Source organism: Ochlerotatus camptorhynchus, unplaced genomic scaffold (assembly GCF_037179485.1).
Source record: "Ochlerotatus camptorhynchus isolate MF236.1 unplaced genomic scaffold, CSIRO-AGI_Acam_v1.1 ptg000418l, whole genome shotgun sequence".
In the NCBI taxonomy this organism is placed as follows: Eukaryota; Metazoa; Arthropoda; class Insecta; order Diptera; family Culicidae; genus Ochlerotatus; species Ochlerotatus camptorhynchus.
The window spans coordinates 640,001-656,876 of record NW_027040904.1 but is presented as its reverse complement, the minus strand read 5'-3'; the positions used below and the strand labels follow the sequence as shown (position 1 = coordinate 656,876).

The 16,876-nt window shown below is 39.8% G+C and overlaps 1 protein-coding gene and 1 non-coding gene across 2 annotated transcripts in view; one reads left to right on the top strand and one right to left on the bottom strand.

The window, feature by feature from the left end:
• Nucleotides 1-16,876, bottom strand: part of LOC135711096 (alpha-tocopherol transfer protein) — a 63,922-nt gene that overhangs the window by 46,814 nt on the left and 232 nt on the right. The window contains exon 1 of the mRNA XM_065233839.1: nucleotides 16,845-16,876. This exon is cut by the window's right edge and continues 232 nt beyond it. The gene's annotated coding sequence lies outside the window, so the exon portion shown is untranslated. The remainder of the gene's footprint in view (nucleotides 1-16,844) is intronic.
• On the top strand, nucleotides 8,217-8,288 carry TRNAQ-UUG (transfer RNA glutamine (anticodon UUG)). The gene has a single exon. It is a non-coding gene; the product is annotated as a tRNA-Gln (tRNA).

The window sequence follows — 16,876 nt, the reverse complement described above, 5'->3', positions numbered from 1 at the left end:
GGAAGCTATGAAAATGCTGCTTTTCAAGCCACAGGTACAGATGGCTTGCCAAACCAGATATTTCTTTGCGAACTTTGGCAGTTTCATGTGCTTGAAAACATCTGCTACCTTTCCCCTTCCTTTTGCCGTATAAAACTCATGTCCCGGAAGCTGCTTGTAGTCGGCTTTGACGTAGGTTTCGTCGTCCATTACCACGCAGTCAAACTTCGTCAGCATCGTGGTGTACAGCCTCCGGGATCGCGCTTTGGCCGTCGTATTTTGTTTATCATCGCGATTTGGAGTCACTACCTTCTTGTAAGTCGATAGTCCGGCTCGTTTTTTGGCTCGATGCACGGTTGTAGACGATACACCCAGCTTATTTGCGGCATCTCGGAGAGAGAGGTTAGGGTTTCGCTTGAAACTACCGGCAACTCTCTTTGTCGTCTCAGCGGCTTCCGGTTTTCGATTTCCCCCCGATCCAGACTTCCTGGCTGTCGACAAACGTTCCCCAAACACTTTAATTACATTTGTAACGGTTGATTTGGCAACTTTTAGCGATTTTGCCAACTTTGCGTGCGAGTAGCTCGGATTTTCGCGATGCGCGAGCAAAATTTTGATACGCTGCTCTTTTTGCTTGGACGGCATTTTGACAACTGAAGAGTGAATTCCAAAATCAAAATAGGAGCAACATTTTACACACACACACCTTCAAAATGAGGGGTGTTCAGGTTTTATAAATGCAAAATTGAAAGAAATACGTCAAGTTGATATTGACCAAATTTTGACCGTATCACCCTTTACATGAAGTAGCAATTTCAAATGAAGTGGGGCACTGATTTCCGAGATTTGTGTAATAGAAAATTCGAAGTGGAAGTGCATCTATAGCTTACGGGGCACAGTGGGACGAAATCAAAAAAGTGGGACATGGCCATTTGCGACAAAACTAATGAGTGTAGCATTTTGACGTCTTCTAGAAAGTTTCTTAAATTTGTAAGTTCTTTATTTGAGTGGTGGACATTTTTGATCAAGGAGGGTATACATAAAGATAAAAGAATTACTTTTTTATGTTTGGTTAAAATGTATAATTATCTATGAAAACATTGTAGATAAAGTCATTTTAAGAAACTTTTACAAAGACGAAAATTTTCTATCTTTCAACTGGACGAAGTTATAGGGTGGAAATGGAGTACGAACGGTAGTACCCCCTTAAATGGCGTTTTCTTACCATGACTTTTTTGTTTGAATTTTTCGATTTTGTGGATGTTCTACAAAGTTGTAAGTGCTCTAAAAAAGCACATTTTTATTTAAGAAAATAAATCGCTATCTTTTTGCTTTAAGGATTTACGTCCGTTTTTACAATTTTTTAACGCTACCTTTAAGGGGATGTATCTTGCAGGTTAGCTAATCTTAACGTTATTTTGATCAAGATCTTATACCATACTGTTACGTAAACAATTCGTATGGGGATTCCAGGAGATGCCTAATGAATTTTTCAATGAAGTACCTTAATGTTTTGGACGTTTTGATGATTGAATGACAATTTTTCCAAGTATTTACATTAGGATGGGTTCCCCACTGCTTTTGCAAAATTTGAACGAATTTGGTTATAGTCTCAATTTGTGGGAGAATTTTAAGTTTGGTATAGGAAAATGTATGGGAAACGGAACGATCCTATTCATTTGCTTGCCAAAAATCCAAATATTGCTCAAATGTCATCAAAACTCGGACTTAGATTGAGAATACTATACCAAACAACTTTGTCCAAGCTACAACCACCCTTGGAAAAATTGTCATGAAAACTGCAAAACGTACCAAACATTTATGTACTTTATTAGAACATTCATTAGGCATCCCCTAGGATCCCCATAGTAATTGTATATACAGCAGTATGGTATAAGTTGTTTAACGGAATTACGTGGGGTTTAGCTGCTAATACTGGCTGCAAGATACGCCCCCTTAAAAATAGTGTTAAAAATTATAAATGTGGATATAAATCCGTTGAACGAAGAGATAACGATTTGCTTTCTTTAGCAAAAAGGTGCAATTTTAGAGCACTTACTATACAACTTTGTAGAACATTGAAAAAAAAATGTAAAATTCAAACAAAAAAGTTATGGTAAAAAGGGGGTTTTAAGTGAGTATGTACTACCATTTGTACTCCATTTTCACCCTATAACTTCGTCCAGTTTAGAGGTAGAAAATTGTCGTCTTTGAAAAAGTTTCTTAAAATGACTTCATCTACAATGTCTCCATAGACGTTTTTTTATCGGAGTGTATATCCCCCTTAAGCAAAAATGTTTACCTCTCAAATAAAGTACTCGAAAAATGAAGAAGCATTCTAGAAGAAATCAAAATGCTACACTCAATAGTTTCGTCGCAAATGGCCATGTTCCTCTTTTTTATTTCGTCCCACTGTGCGGGGCGGCCATTTGTGGACTCTACAAGGAATCACCTTAACACACGTGCATCATCTTCGGCGTTACTTCGTGAAGCAGCTTGCCAACAATTTGATCGTTTCCATCTACCGACCCGAGCGAGCTATATTGCCAAGGCAGTTTTTCGTGATAAAAAGGGAAGAAGATTATATCATTAGTGATTTCCATTGCTGACATAGCATTATCGTTTGGCTCGTTAATCGTCATTTTGAGCTATTTCTGATTCCTTGTTTCAGTTTGAATCCAACATGTTTTCGATTTTAACGTGCTGAGACCAACACACACTAATCTAGCTCGGTAAAATCTCCAACAGCCCATTACCTCGGCATTTACTTTTGTTGATATATCTGCAAAATATCTGTTTGCTAGCTGATATATATCAGCAAAATGATATTTGTTAGCTGAGTCTCGGTAATTGTTTTACTGAACCTCAGCAAAATAAATTGCAGAACTACTCGGCTGTTGGAATCTCGGCGAAAAAATTTAAGTGTGTAAGGGATTTGACGTTTTGGTACAGAGCCATAGTCTGATTCAATGGGAAAATTAACAGGTTGCTTCGATATTTCATCAACATGAAGAGTTTCAAAATGTAACTAAGTAACAGAAGATTAGTTTTGGCAATCTTTGTTTATAAATTGCTACGATTTATCGATTAGTAAGTCAGGTGTTATAGTTTTTTTAAAGGAAATATTGAAAAGCAAAGTACACAGTGTCTTTGGTGAACAACTTTAATGCAAATAAAATCGCCATTCACAAAACCTTCACCATTCGAAAGAGGGGACTTTTCCCGTCATTTTGACATTATTACTCACCATCACTTAGATTTTTCCAATCTGAAGTAATATCAGAGGGATTACCATTTTTGAAATGTTTATTTACTCACTAGATCACTTTCACCTTAAGCTGGGCGAGTATCTTAATATTTGCGTGATAAAATTACGTAAGGCTTCTAAATATTCAAATCGTAAAAGTATGCACTCAATCTTGGACACCCATTTTACCCGCTATATTGCCAACCCAACGAAAAATTAACATTGCATGTAACCACCACAGCTTTAAAATCATGCTGCGGTTGTCAAATGCAATGCTAATTTTTCTCTATAGATTGGAAAAACACAGTGACCGTGCAAAAAAAGACGTGATTATACTCTCTGTCTGTTGACATTGCTGATTTCAACCCGTTTTGCGGCGAGAACCGTAACCAGAAATAAAGCTCACATAATTGTCACGTTCAACCACGGAAGATCATGGTCAGTCATCTTTCACTCGGGTAGTACCCGATTCATTGCATTTTGACCCGCTGATTCAGTCCGCCTGCTTTGCCAACAGCCAGACAATTTAATGACGCTATTTCCATGGCAGCTTTTAATATGCTTTTGTGGTGACGAATGTGACATACGGGTGACTTAAAATCGCATTGTACTTTTTTTTATGGCGATCACCACTCAGCGCTACATTGATGTGAAACTCTCAAAGCAGTTCGGCTGGCTGGTTATTGATGGTTGGTCCAATCACATCGACCTTGGCCACAACGAACTAGACCTGTCTGTGCCACAACGATTATTACAGAGTGCAGCACTCGAAAAGGTAGGTCTCCTCGGACTAGCTAGTAGTAATTAGACATTGCTGCACTGTAGTGTTTGTTGTACAACACACTAATGATTAGCTAACGCGTCAGCATCTGCACCTCATTCGCAGGGTGGCGATCGGGTTAATGCGCATGTACACAACGCTGGGAGACAATAGTTTTCTGATTACTGTTTAAATGTATGGTAATTTTCGCAAAGCACTTTGCCTTTGATGATTTCACCCTGTGACGATTAGCGTGTCATCTCTCTGATTGATAGAGTACCAGCACGTGTTCAATGGCCACCACTGTGAGACGGGGGCTGCTTTGATCTTGTCCAGGAGTTCAAGTGCATCAAGGAAAAGAGCAGTAGCATCAAAAACATGAACTTTGTTTGGTCGCCTCGTCGTCGGAACAAAGAGCACCGGCATTGTACTCAACCTTAGCCTGCGTGCGATCCTTAAATGGGGTTTATTGAGCATTTTTCCACTCGACCGGTTTTATGACGTGCAAATATGGACTGGCAGTAATATCCTCATTGCGCACTGCTGGTATGTACCGGTCATATGTGCGATATAGCGTGCGTAGATTTAAAACAGAGGATCGGAATGGTTGTTGTATGAAGATCCGTAGTTTGTTTCTTGTTATCTGCTAGAGGTATTACTCACATGTTATGTGGCAAGGTTTTGTTCAGGATATGCAGCGAAGCTAATGTTCTTTTTTTTTCCTGGTTTAATACATTCTTGCTGGAACTTATGTGTGCTCTTAACGTAGTGCTCTTCCGGAGTCTTTGAGTGAACTTCCTTACCCTAGTAGCACGCTTGGCACAAATCAATTGTAGAAACTTATATACGACTTATTTCAGTCATAAACAAGTTGCTGTAACTTATTGTGATTAAAGTGTGCTACTCGGGTAGATACTATCTGAGGGAAGACGCATGGGAAGACCAGACAAATGTTGGATTAATAAGTGGTTTTCAACCCGGAGGGTATTTGGCCATCCTAGGGGGGCCAGGGGGGGGGGGATGTGTATTGTGCATGAGAAAATCTAAATTTTTAGTACGAAATGTTAACCAAAATTTTTAGGGTATTTTGATATACAGCCCAGAAGTATTCCCTTCTGTAATTACGAGTATATTATGTGCCTTCAATGCAAATCTATATGCTCTAAGAAGCTCACGCTAGCAAATCAATCTACGAAAAGTATTTTGCCATTTCTTGCTTCTAAATCCGTCTACCTAACGGAAATGGATGTAATGTCGGCCTCCCTTAGCTCAGTCGGTAAAGGCGCAGCTACAAAGCAAGACCATGCTGGAGGTGGCTGGGTTCGATTCCCGATCCGGTCTAGGAATTTTTCGGGTTGGAAAATTTCTCGACTTCCCTGGGCATAGAAGTATGATTGGACTTTGCCACACAATTATACTAATGCAAAAATGGTACAGGCATCGAAAGCTCTCAATTAATAACTGTGGAAGTGCATCTAGAACACTAAGTTGAGAGCACGCAATAAGCTAATGTGCGATATGCAATAAGCTTGAAATGCGAAGAAGAAGAAGAAGAATGTAATGTCGGCCTAAATGCCCCTTTGGGCCCATACATAAATTCAGCAATCGACTAAATTTTCAATAGCGACCAAAAATATCCATTAGTACAGTCCCAATGACGCGTTCATCTAGATAAAATTGATAAATAGAAGATTTTTAGCGATGGGCCCAATCTTAGATCTATAGACCAACATTAGAGCCGTTTCCCCTATTCACTATCATCTTTTTTAATGAAATTTTCAAAATCTCCCCTGCATTTTAACTAGAGTCGTCTCCCTTGGGCTTGGTCCTTTTTTCGGAAACCTCTGAAATTGAAATACATCATATGATGGAAAGATTCTTTCATCAAATTCGGATGTGTTTCCAGAACACTGCACGATAATGCAAATGCCATTACCTTATTAAAACTTCCAATCCACACATACAGGATACTCGCAAGTAAGCAGTTTTGAGCTGTTCCGCAACCCTAACCGCAATAATCACTGTGACCGTGATAGGTTACAGTTTCCCTGATCCATCCATCACCCGACATGTGTGGTGAAACTTTTCCGTAAACATCGTAGGCAGGTACCTACCTTTCTTAATTCCGATCTTGGAAACTTTACTTAGGTTCTCTTTTCCAGCAACTGGGTAAAAAATATGCAGCCTAATTTATACCGAACGATTCGTTAACTAGTGTACGTATACCCGATAAACTACATTATTAATTATTCATCAGTCTAGAAGGTGAGGAAACCCCGAGTAAAAAGCTTACTTCATGTAATTGTGCGGTAAAGGGTAAATTTCACTATCGTTACAATTGACGCTAACGATTAGATATTATCGCATTGATATGCTCTGAGCTAATAAAGAGTAACGATCGTGCATCAATTTGATCTTTCTAACTCAACTCGGGATCGTCCAAGTTGCATGTAATCAAGGGCAATTGCATACAACAACCAACAACGCAACGCACCGGTCGGGAGCACCAATACCTACTTTGCTATGTTAGTACCCAAGTATGACGGTGGGAAATAAGTTCTACAAGCGATGTGAGCTTTGCATCGTGTAGTGTAGCTTTTGAGCAGTTCCACGCCAATTGACGAATCGATCTGATGCTACCTTCTTCGATTTGCATGATACCTAGCATATTTGTTAATTATGGTCAATCATTCACATTTTTGCTGAAATTCAGCCATTTTGAATCTCGCAAAAAATCATAACTCGAAAATGTCCCTTTCAATTGAAATGACCTCTCTGAGACAAAGTTTAAGGAAAAAATATACTTGATGAACTTTCGAAAAGAAAATTAATAGATTCTTTCCTTTCATATACATTTTCCCATACCAACTTTAAAGTTCTTCCGCAAATCCAGATCACAACCAAATTGGTTTAAATTTGACCTATTTGTTAGGGGCCTCAACACAGATCAGAAGAGCAGTTGGGAGCAAGGAGTTTGATCTGCCATACAAACTTGACCCACCCTAATGTACATATGTACAATAAGTATTCTACAAAATGTATCACACTTACTATTCGAACAGTGTTCAGCTCTCGGTGTTCGAATGCCCGGCAAAACCGCTGCTGGTGTTTCAAATGGAAGGAAGGGTAGGGTGTGCGGTGTAGTGATGTTGACGTTGATTGGCAAATTGCTTCGACTCGAGTTTTATCCGGGAGGAAGGCGGAGGTGTTTTGAACTGCACGCGATCAAAGTGAAAATAAAGATGCGAACGTTGCTGCGTTAACCAGGAACTGAGTGAGTTCTTATGCGGCATTCTATAAATTATCACTGACAAAGAAGTTTGCATTGAGTTATTTGATTGGAAGCTTGGAGGTGGGCGTTCTAGTGTTAGATACGGTAAGGTACCGGAATTGAATTAAACAATTGCAGAGCCACGCACAATGCATCCGGATCTGATCCGATGCGGAAAATCTGACAGTTAGACAATAGATTAAGCTGTCACTTTGTAATATGAAGGAAGCGGTTACTCTTTATCGTACACTGGTCAAGAAGATTTGAAATAGGCCTACCCAACATTTTTAAACTGCGGGCCATATTTTAGAATCCATATCAATTGGTGCACAAGTTATTCTTATTTTTCGTAGCCGGCTTTAACGCGGTACGATTTAAAAATATTTCCAATCAGATTATCTGATTTCTATGTATGTAATGTACGAGGTAATGTATACAGAAGATACCACTCATTGTTGCAGAGCACACTGTCCACGTCGTATGACTTGATCAAGTACGATACCTAGTTGTATTCAATTTACCATTGTATCAACCGCCAAAAATGGAGGGTAGCCCCTTAAGTAGAGACACTTACGCGTGATCCATAGGAGGAAGAAGAATCTCCTTCCAATGATAAAAAATGTTCCAATCCAATACAAAACGAGGCATCATACGAGGTTTTGTCCCAATGAGTGGAGAGAAGAGCCCACTTTCAATTCACGAAATTTAAACAACAGGGAGTTAGCTATTCTTCCCTGGACCAGTCGACGGGTAGGGGACCCAATGAATTTATATGTTTTTATGAAAATATGTAGAATATTAGAATATAATATTTTATATTACCTTCTTTAAATTACCATTTCCATTTACATTATCCCATTATCTGCTTTGGGCCAAAACTAATAAAATTGCATACTTAAAAACACTAATAATTTTTGGTGTAAATCCAGAAAAATAATCAATGCTCTATTGTAACCAAGAGTTCCATGGTGTAATGGTTAGCACTCAGGACTTTGAATCCTGCGATCCGAGTTCAAATCTCGGTGGAACCTCACTTTTGCGTACATAAGAGCCACTTATTTGACATGGAGTGCAGTTTCGAACTCCTTTGGATACGGTTGTGTTTTAAGTTTGTTCTCTGTTTTGTGCGTGCGTTCGCTTTCATAGTTTTCGGCTGCATTTGCCGGATTAGCGCTGGCACTCTGCCTCCCAGACGGTTATACGTGTGTGATTGGTGGTTTTCTCGCTTTCCGGGAAGTTTTAGAATCGAGAAAGAAAACGTGATTCATCATGTCTGCAAGCATCAGAAGAGATGTCGCTACCTGCGTTGTTTGATGTTTTCTCCCGAACCAGAAAGTGTACCACACGTGCTTCTGAACGTGTTTCGCAGTTGGGTGTGGTGAAATTCGTGAATTCGCGGTTTATGTTCAGTGAAAATTCCGTATCACAAAATTCCTCACTGAGTTCCTTTTTTTGCCGTTCGACGACGACGGGTTTGCGAGAAAAAAATAAGCATCGGGAATGTGCTCCAGGATGTATTGATTTGGTGAGTAAGTTCCAGTTGAAGATTGTTCTTATACATTTCTCGATTGCATTTTCGAGGGGACGTCCGAAGAGCTTTGAGATTTAGGCGTTGTTGCTTTAAGGCCAGTAAGGGCTGCCAGCAGATGAATCAAGAGGTATTCGAAACAAAATTGGTAAGAAATGTCCATTCAAATCGATTTAATACAGTTGAACAAATTTCAAAACTATATACGTGCCAGATTTGGAAATAATATTTTTTGAATCAGCAAGTTTATGATACCATTATCCATTTGATAAAGGCAGATGGAACATGCGGGGCTTATTGTAAGTAAAAGTGACCTCGAAGTGGTCGTGAATTACCAGGCATTCTGAAATGGGTCTCTGGAGCTGCAATAGAGCTAACACCTTCTAACTCCTGGACTAAACCTGCTTTAATTTAAAGGTAATAAAAAGCAGTTGTTCGGGTAGTTTTCCTGGCAGTAACGACACCTCTTATTAGCAACTTTAACAGCAGCTTCAAGCTAAAATTTATTGAAAACTGTTATAAGAGAACGAAATCATTTAAAGTGATCTTTCTTACATTTCAGTGCGATGCCTTGTATACAATTCCCGCAACAATCACATACGTTGTACTCTTTGTAGTGGGTCTGCACTATAAATTAACGAATAATGTTATAATCACTTTGAAATCAAATCCAAAATTCAATCCAATTTCGAATACAATGTAACTTACAGGTTCCTTAACGGTATCTCGACTAACTCGGACTGACTACGTTTAAATCCTGTAATAAATGATTTTATCTACTGAAAAATAAAGGATACCTGTTGCACTCGGTGTACATTTCAATAATTAATATTCTTACATTGACCTACAAATCACTTTAGCTAAACTACAGCAAACTATTTAGAAACTCGAAAAACTCGATCTACTAAGCATAAACACGTTCATTTCAATTATGCTCCATATGACGTTTCTTCACACATCGTTCCAGTTCTGTGTTTCGCTAGATGTCAGACTGACGGTTCGAGGAGCGTACTGAAGTCACGTTCTCGATGACTGACGAATGCCCAGCGGTTTTCGTAACATTCCCCCTCCCGTGTAGTTCCAGAGCTCCTTGATTTACACCGGAAGCACCTTCAATAGCTATGTCCAGAGGGGCTAGCTTCACAACAGGGCGCTTGATAATCCTGTGCATAGTACGAACTGTAGCACTACGAACTTGACCATCCTTTGCCTCCGAAACTTCGACGAGTCTGCCTTTGACCCATCCGTTCCACTTAGTCTCATCAACCACTAAGACGACATCTCCTGGTTGCAAAGGCTTGACTGGTTGATGCCACTTCGTCTAGTCAAATCTGGTAGGTATTCCCGTACCCATCGCTGCCAGAAGCTATCTGCCAGGTGTTGTGCCAGCTTCCAGCTATCTCTTAGAGCTCCAACTCCATCCGATAGTAGTCGAGGTAACTGCTGTACACCTTTCGTGCCATATAAGAGGAAGTGGTTGCGTGTAAGTGCTTCCCCTTCTGCTGAATCCAGTGGAACGTATGTGTATGCTTCAAGGATCACCGTTTCGAGTACTTCGCCGCTGGGGTGATGAGGGTGATCCGAAATCACTGCCATGGCTACCTTGACAGACCTCACCATTCGTTCCCATGGACCACCCATGTGCAGTGCCAAAGGAGGATTGAATCGCCAGCTCGTCCTTGCGTTCGTGAATGTCACCGCACAGTTCTCGTTGATGCCAGACGGCTGGCCCCGACAAAGTTAGTTCCATTGTCAGAATAGAACGTCTCAGGGGACCCACGACGGGCGATAAATCGGCGAATGGCCATCACACAGGACTGCTTCGTAAGACTGTAGGAAACTTCCACTCTGACCGTCAGACAGATGAACAGCACAATCCAGCGTTTCACCAGATTTCGTCCTTGCTTCACTAACACAGGTCCAAAGTAGTCGATACCCGAGTGAGTAAATGGTCGGATGAACAGAGTGAGACGCTCTTGCGGGAGTGATGTCATCATTGGTGGACGTGGAACAGCTTTTGTAATACAGCGTCATTGACACTCCTTGGCGACAAACCGGATCATAGACCGCAGATGTGGAATCCTAAACAGCTGGCGCATCCTCGTTGTTGCCGTGCAGGAACTGTCGGTGATAACTGCCGACGAGGAGGAACGTTAGACGCTGACTTTTTGGTAAAAGAATGGGATACTTAGCTTCGGTGGGGCAGTAGGTGCAGCCCTATCTTACTGCTCATCCGAATCACACTGTTGTTATCGGCGATAACTTGCTTTGGTCAGGATCATTAGTTCTTTGTGTGGATAGGTTTTGTTGTAATGAAGCGCAGCGCACTTGTTTGGATAACACTGCATTTGCACTTGTCGCCAAAGAAGATTTTCTGCTCCTGACCATTCCTCACTAGTAAGTATGCTAATGAGTTTTTGGTGATAGAAACAGCTAACCGCTCTGCGTATATATGCAGCCGTCCGTAGTAAATTTTCCCACTTCGAAAATCTGTAGACATCGATCAAAGGCTCCACTACCGCATGATGATGGACGAAGGAAGCGCGTAAGTTCTCCTTTGTTGTCGATACTTTCCCTTCTGTCGGCCAGGCTTCTTCGGGTTTCCACAGAAATGAAGGTCCTCTATACCATCGACTGTCTTTATTGAACTCTGGACCAGTGTCCCACTTGGTCGCCACGTCAGCAACGTTTTGGTTCGATCGAACTTTCCGCCACTCGTCGACGTTTGTCAAGTTGAGAATCTCTCCTATTCTGAATGCAACGAAGGGATGGTAGCGATGACCATCGGACTTCAACCAGGCTAAAACTGTTGCAGAATCCACCCACAGGAAACGCTGTTTGATAGGAAGGCTTAATGTTGTGGACCAATCGGCTGCCTATCATCGTTGCTTGCAGCTCTAATCGGGGTATCGAAAGTGGTTTCAATGGTGCAATTATCGTTTTTGCAGCAACCAATGCACACCGCGGAGTACCTAAATCTAATATGCGAAAATAGGCGACGCATGAATATGCTGTATCACTGGCGTCCACAAATACATGGATCTGCATGTCATCCAGCGACTCACTGCTAGCTCCACTGAAAAAACATCTTGGAACTTCTACCGCTCCCAACTGGCGCAACAACTGACTCCATCCATACCACTGTTCTCGAAGAACTTCTCCGATAGGCTCGTCCCAATCAGTTCCGGACCTCCAAATGTCCTGCATGAGGATCTTCCCTTGGACTATGTAGTGCGCCAATAGTCTCAAAGGGTCAAAGAGCGACATCACTGTTCTCAATACCTCTCGCTTGGTCGGTACGATGGAATTTTGTAGTTTACTGCCATTATACGCATAAGAGTCCCACGGTGCTTAAGGATTGCATAGAACATGGGACAGTTATGCGTAGAACGGCAGTTTAGTGATGTCAGGTTTCAGTGAAATATCGAACGAAATATGTCTGATGCCGGTTTCCACACCATCCCAAGGATTCGTTCAACATCGTCCGTTTGATCTAGATTCATCGACTTGTATGCTGGACTGTCGGTTTCTCCCATCTGTCGCAACAGCTCCGGTGAGTTCGATGAGAAACTGCGGATTTCAAAACCACCTTGCAAGTGTACATACTTGACGTCACTTAACAACTGTACTGCTTCATCTACCATGTATGTGCTGTCCAGATAACGTAGTGAGCCTTTATAATCGCCTCCGTTGCTCTAGGAAAACGATCTGCAAAATAATGCGCATTCCGGTTTTTGACGAATGATGATCTGGTGAAACATCTCCTTGATGTCACCACAAATTGCGATATTTTTCTTTAGGAATCTAATTAGCACTGCAAAAAGCGAAATTAATAAATCTGGCCCTTTAAGCAGCATGTCGTTAAACGAGATCCTATTTACTCGAGTAGCTGCGTCCCAGATTAGGCGGACCTTTTGTGGCTTCTTTGGATTCTGCACGACTCCGAGAGGAAGGTACCACACCTTACCATAACTACCGTTATCGTGGAATAAAAAGGACAGAGGGATCACATCAATCTGACTGACAGTGATTCCGGAATCAATGTTTACGTCAATGACGTTGTTAATTGTTTATATTTGCGAAAGGAAAGTTGGAAAATAGGGTCCACGGCGTGCTTTAAGAGATGGATAATCTTGTTTGTTTATGGTTGTTTTTATTGTGTTAAGCAAAAATTATGTACAAGGTGCTAAACTGCGGTAGAAATTCAGAATCAAATTAAAATTAAAATAGAAAAATCATTTTGCAATCCTGGCATTATTGGTCAGCTCCGTCAAACACCATGCACTAATTTTCGATGGGCATTCATCAAAAACATTAAGAAGAGTGAGAAGCTGGATTGTCAAGTCCCGTCACAGGTAGCTACAAGTAATTTTTTGGCAACTCTTAGTGATAGTAATGGTTTTGTCAGTTTGGCCTGGCCGGGATCAGCATAATGTACTTTTAAGACACCAGAGCGTTTAGCTGGTTTTGGTTGAAACTCCAAGCATTTGATTATTTACAGGGTTTCGATTCAATGAAGAAAACCAAATTCTATGATATTCCCTGATTTTCCAGTAATTTAAAAAAAAAATCAGGTACGGTGTCTACATGGCACGACCTCATCAGCTATTATTTTCCTCAGATATGTACGACCCAACAAACATTTCTAGCTGCAGACCAGCCTGTACAGCCACAAATTAGCGGCATAAGGAAATTTTTGGCTGTATTAGTTAGGCAGCCAAAATTGTTAGTTAGGTAGTGCTTTCTTGACATTTTTTTCATGAAATACCACATGGACCTCTAAACCATGTACAATCTCAAATTGAATAAAGCGTTCGATACATTTTATTATTGTATAGGATGCAAAAAAAAAAGACAGAAATCGCGTGTTGCCAAAAACGGGAAGGCACCGCATTTTCCTAAATTATCAAATTGTAAGCGCCAGGGAATCAGTTCAATTCATGATTAATAGTGATGTGTGAAGGAAACTGCAATCATGCTTAATCATTAAACGTTTGCAGCAAATTTGCTCGATTAACTTCATGATATGAGAAGAGTTCCTTGGCATGAAAATTTTCCCACCCTTAGAAGCAGTGTTGAAAATATTCACCAAAACTCCCTATGACTCGCGAACTTATCTCTTGTTGAACTTCACGAAATATCGTGAACTTTTTCAACTAACGCTAGGGGCCAAAATTTACACAGTTCCCCTACATCTTGCATATGAAACACTTGTCTTTAATCCCTTTATATTTTTTCTCCCTTGACCATATTGTACAAATATTTACACATTACACACAACTACACATAGTAACTCAGAGCGTTTGGTACGGTATGTAGATTCAAGAAATGTTCCCATTCATTTCCAAGAATCATCTTTGCGGCAAATACAACGCAGTAGGCCTGGCCGTATTGATGTTTATATCATATCTCAGATATGCTGTAAACATCAATTAGACAAGAAAAATGATTAGACCTCATCTAACCTAATCATTTTCCAGGATGCTTTCACGTACTGGCTGCGTTTGTATTAGATTAGAGACTAGATTAGATTAGATTAGATTATATTTTTCTCCCTTGAGTACAATTTGAGACCCAGCTCCACATGAAAATTATTCCGGATAATACGCTTAACAAAACGCTAATTCACGGCCAGATTCCTAGGGTGGGAAATCGTAAAAACAACGCTTTCACCTCCAAAATTCAGTAGCTTAATTTCACCGCAATTGCAATACTAAAACTTCACTGAGAAGATAGTTTTCCAAGCTAACCAGATTTACAATAAATACCTAGAATACTGAATAACGCCACTCTATGTTGTCGAGGCAATGTTAGTCTACGTTTCTTGAATCATTATTCAATCCAGTGCTATTCCAAGGCCATTATCGTAAATACTCATTTCGTTTATTCTCTAAGCTAGTCAGGCTGTTAAGAACACAATAAGGAACAAGAACTACAAGTGATCAGAAAAAATCATCTATCTACTCAGCTAGCCATAGCCAGGCATGGCAAATCATTTACATTCAATTCGTGCATTCATTTACATTCATTTGCTTCTAACTTTTTTCATCAACAGAATTCCATGAAATGATGTATGAAGCTTTTGTAGGTTCTGATATTAGCTACAACCTTTTTGAATAACCCAAATCTGTATATCTTATGCATGATGAACCGGGGCGAACAGAACTTACCTATGTTTTTCAGTGAATGTTAATTACATTCACTGAAAAATAGTAACAAGTTCTGCCCGCTGTAGTTCGTCATGCATAAGAGATACAGATTTGAGTTATTGACAAAAGTTGTAGCTAATATCAGAGCCTACAAAAGTTTCATACATTATTTAACGGAATTCTGTTGAGGGAAAAAGTTAGAGGCAAATGAATGTAAATGAATGCACGAAATGAATGTAAATGATTTGCCATGCCTGGCCATAGCAAAACACAATATTTCCTGCATCGTAGATAGAGTCGTCCCCATCGAAATTCGCAACTCTATTTAAAATTTTAAACCATCCTCGAACTATACCGAGTAATTAAGTTGTTTGTCTGTGATTGAGAAATATTTCCCTGAATTTCAGTTAAATTCCCTGAGATTCCCTGATTTTCCAGGTCCAAAAAGGAATTCCCTGATATTCCCTGATTTTCCATGTATTTCCAGGTAGTCAACACCCTGATTTAGAATGAGATGGGCTCAGTCAGTGATGGCATAATCATTAGCAAATTGATATTTTTCTACTCTCATATGCTCTCAATATCACGCGGTATATTGGAGCAAAATATCACGCTTGATTATGATTTTACAAGCTCCTTTGTGAATAGTCAAAGTTGTAAAGTTGAAATCGACGCAAAAAGGATTCCGTTGCACCTCGTTTTCTTAGAAAGAGAAGGTATAATAATGCTATCTTTTTATCTCTTCATCGATGGGCGATGGCAGACACGAAGCGACTGCAGCCAGCCGTTATGGATGTTTCGGTTGCGTTCGGATGTAAAGCAAAAAACACCATTCGGATCTTCATATAAGCTACACGTGTGCAATCTTCACTGAAAATTTCAAGACATTCGATATCATGGATTTAAAGTAACGGCTACTATCAACTCTCCACAACTCCACACTAGAGTAATATAACCATATAAAAATGAATTTCTTGGCTACTGTGATGGTGATTTCCTGTGGAATTGTTGTTCTATAACTCGATGATCCCTTCAGTATTGAGTTGTAGAAACTTCAATGTGTTTTTGTGTGATGCAATTTTATCGTGGACACCCTTTACATTCAACAGTTTTCGAATTTTGATTTTTGGAAAGATTATATGTTAAAACACACACGCCATTTTGAAATGATAGTCTTCAGTCCTGTGGAAACCACATCATAGGTGATAAATTTCATTCAAATCATAGAAAATTGAGCGAAGTAGTTCGTGCATATTAAAGTTAAAATAGCTGTGCATTATTAAGCGAACATAGTTAAAAAGTACTCCGGTCATCTAAAATATAAAATGTATTTTTCTAGAAAATAACTTCCCAGGTCAATCCTGATGAATGTGGGCGTCTTAGTGGAATACCTGTATAATGAGAGAGAGAAGGATTAGTATTTTCCATTTAATTCCACTACTTTATTTGCTTATCCTTGACAGATACGCGTATTTCGTCTACAATGTGCAGACTTCTTCAGTGTCTTGTACTAATACTCGACTGAAGAAAAACATCGCATTTACCGAATATATATTAACACAGGTACATTTTCACTTAGAAACTAGGTAAACTTAAATTTAATGTTCCTATAGAACATTAAATTTAAGTTTACCTAGTTTCTAAGTGAAAATGTACCTGTGTTAATATATATTCGGTAAATGCGATGTTTTTCTTCAGTCGAGTATTAGTACAAGACACTGAAGAAGTCTGCACATTGTAGACGAAATACGCGTATCTGTCAAGGATAAGCAAATAAAGTAGTGGAATTAAATGGAAAATACTAATCCTTCTCTCTCTCATTATTCCCAGGTCAATTTTTTTAATTAAATAAAAGTCTGTCAAATCGAGCTTCCAAAAAAAAATTAGATAGTTCGGATAGCATTACTTACCTTTCTTAGAACCTTCAGCGACGTAGCAGCAA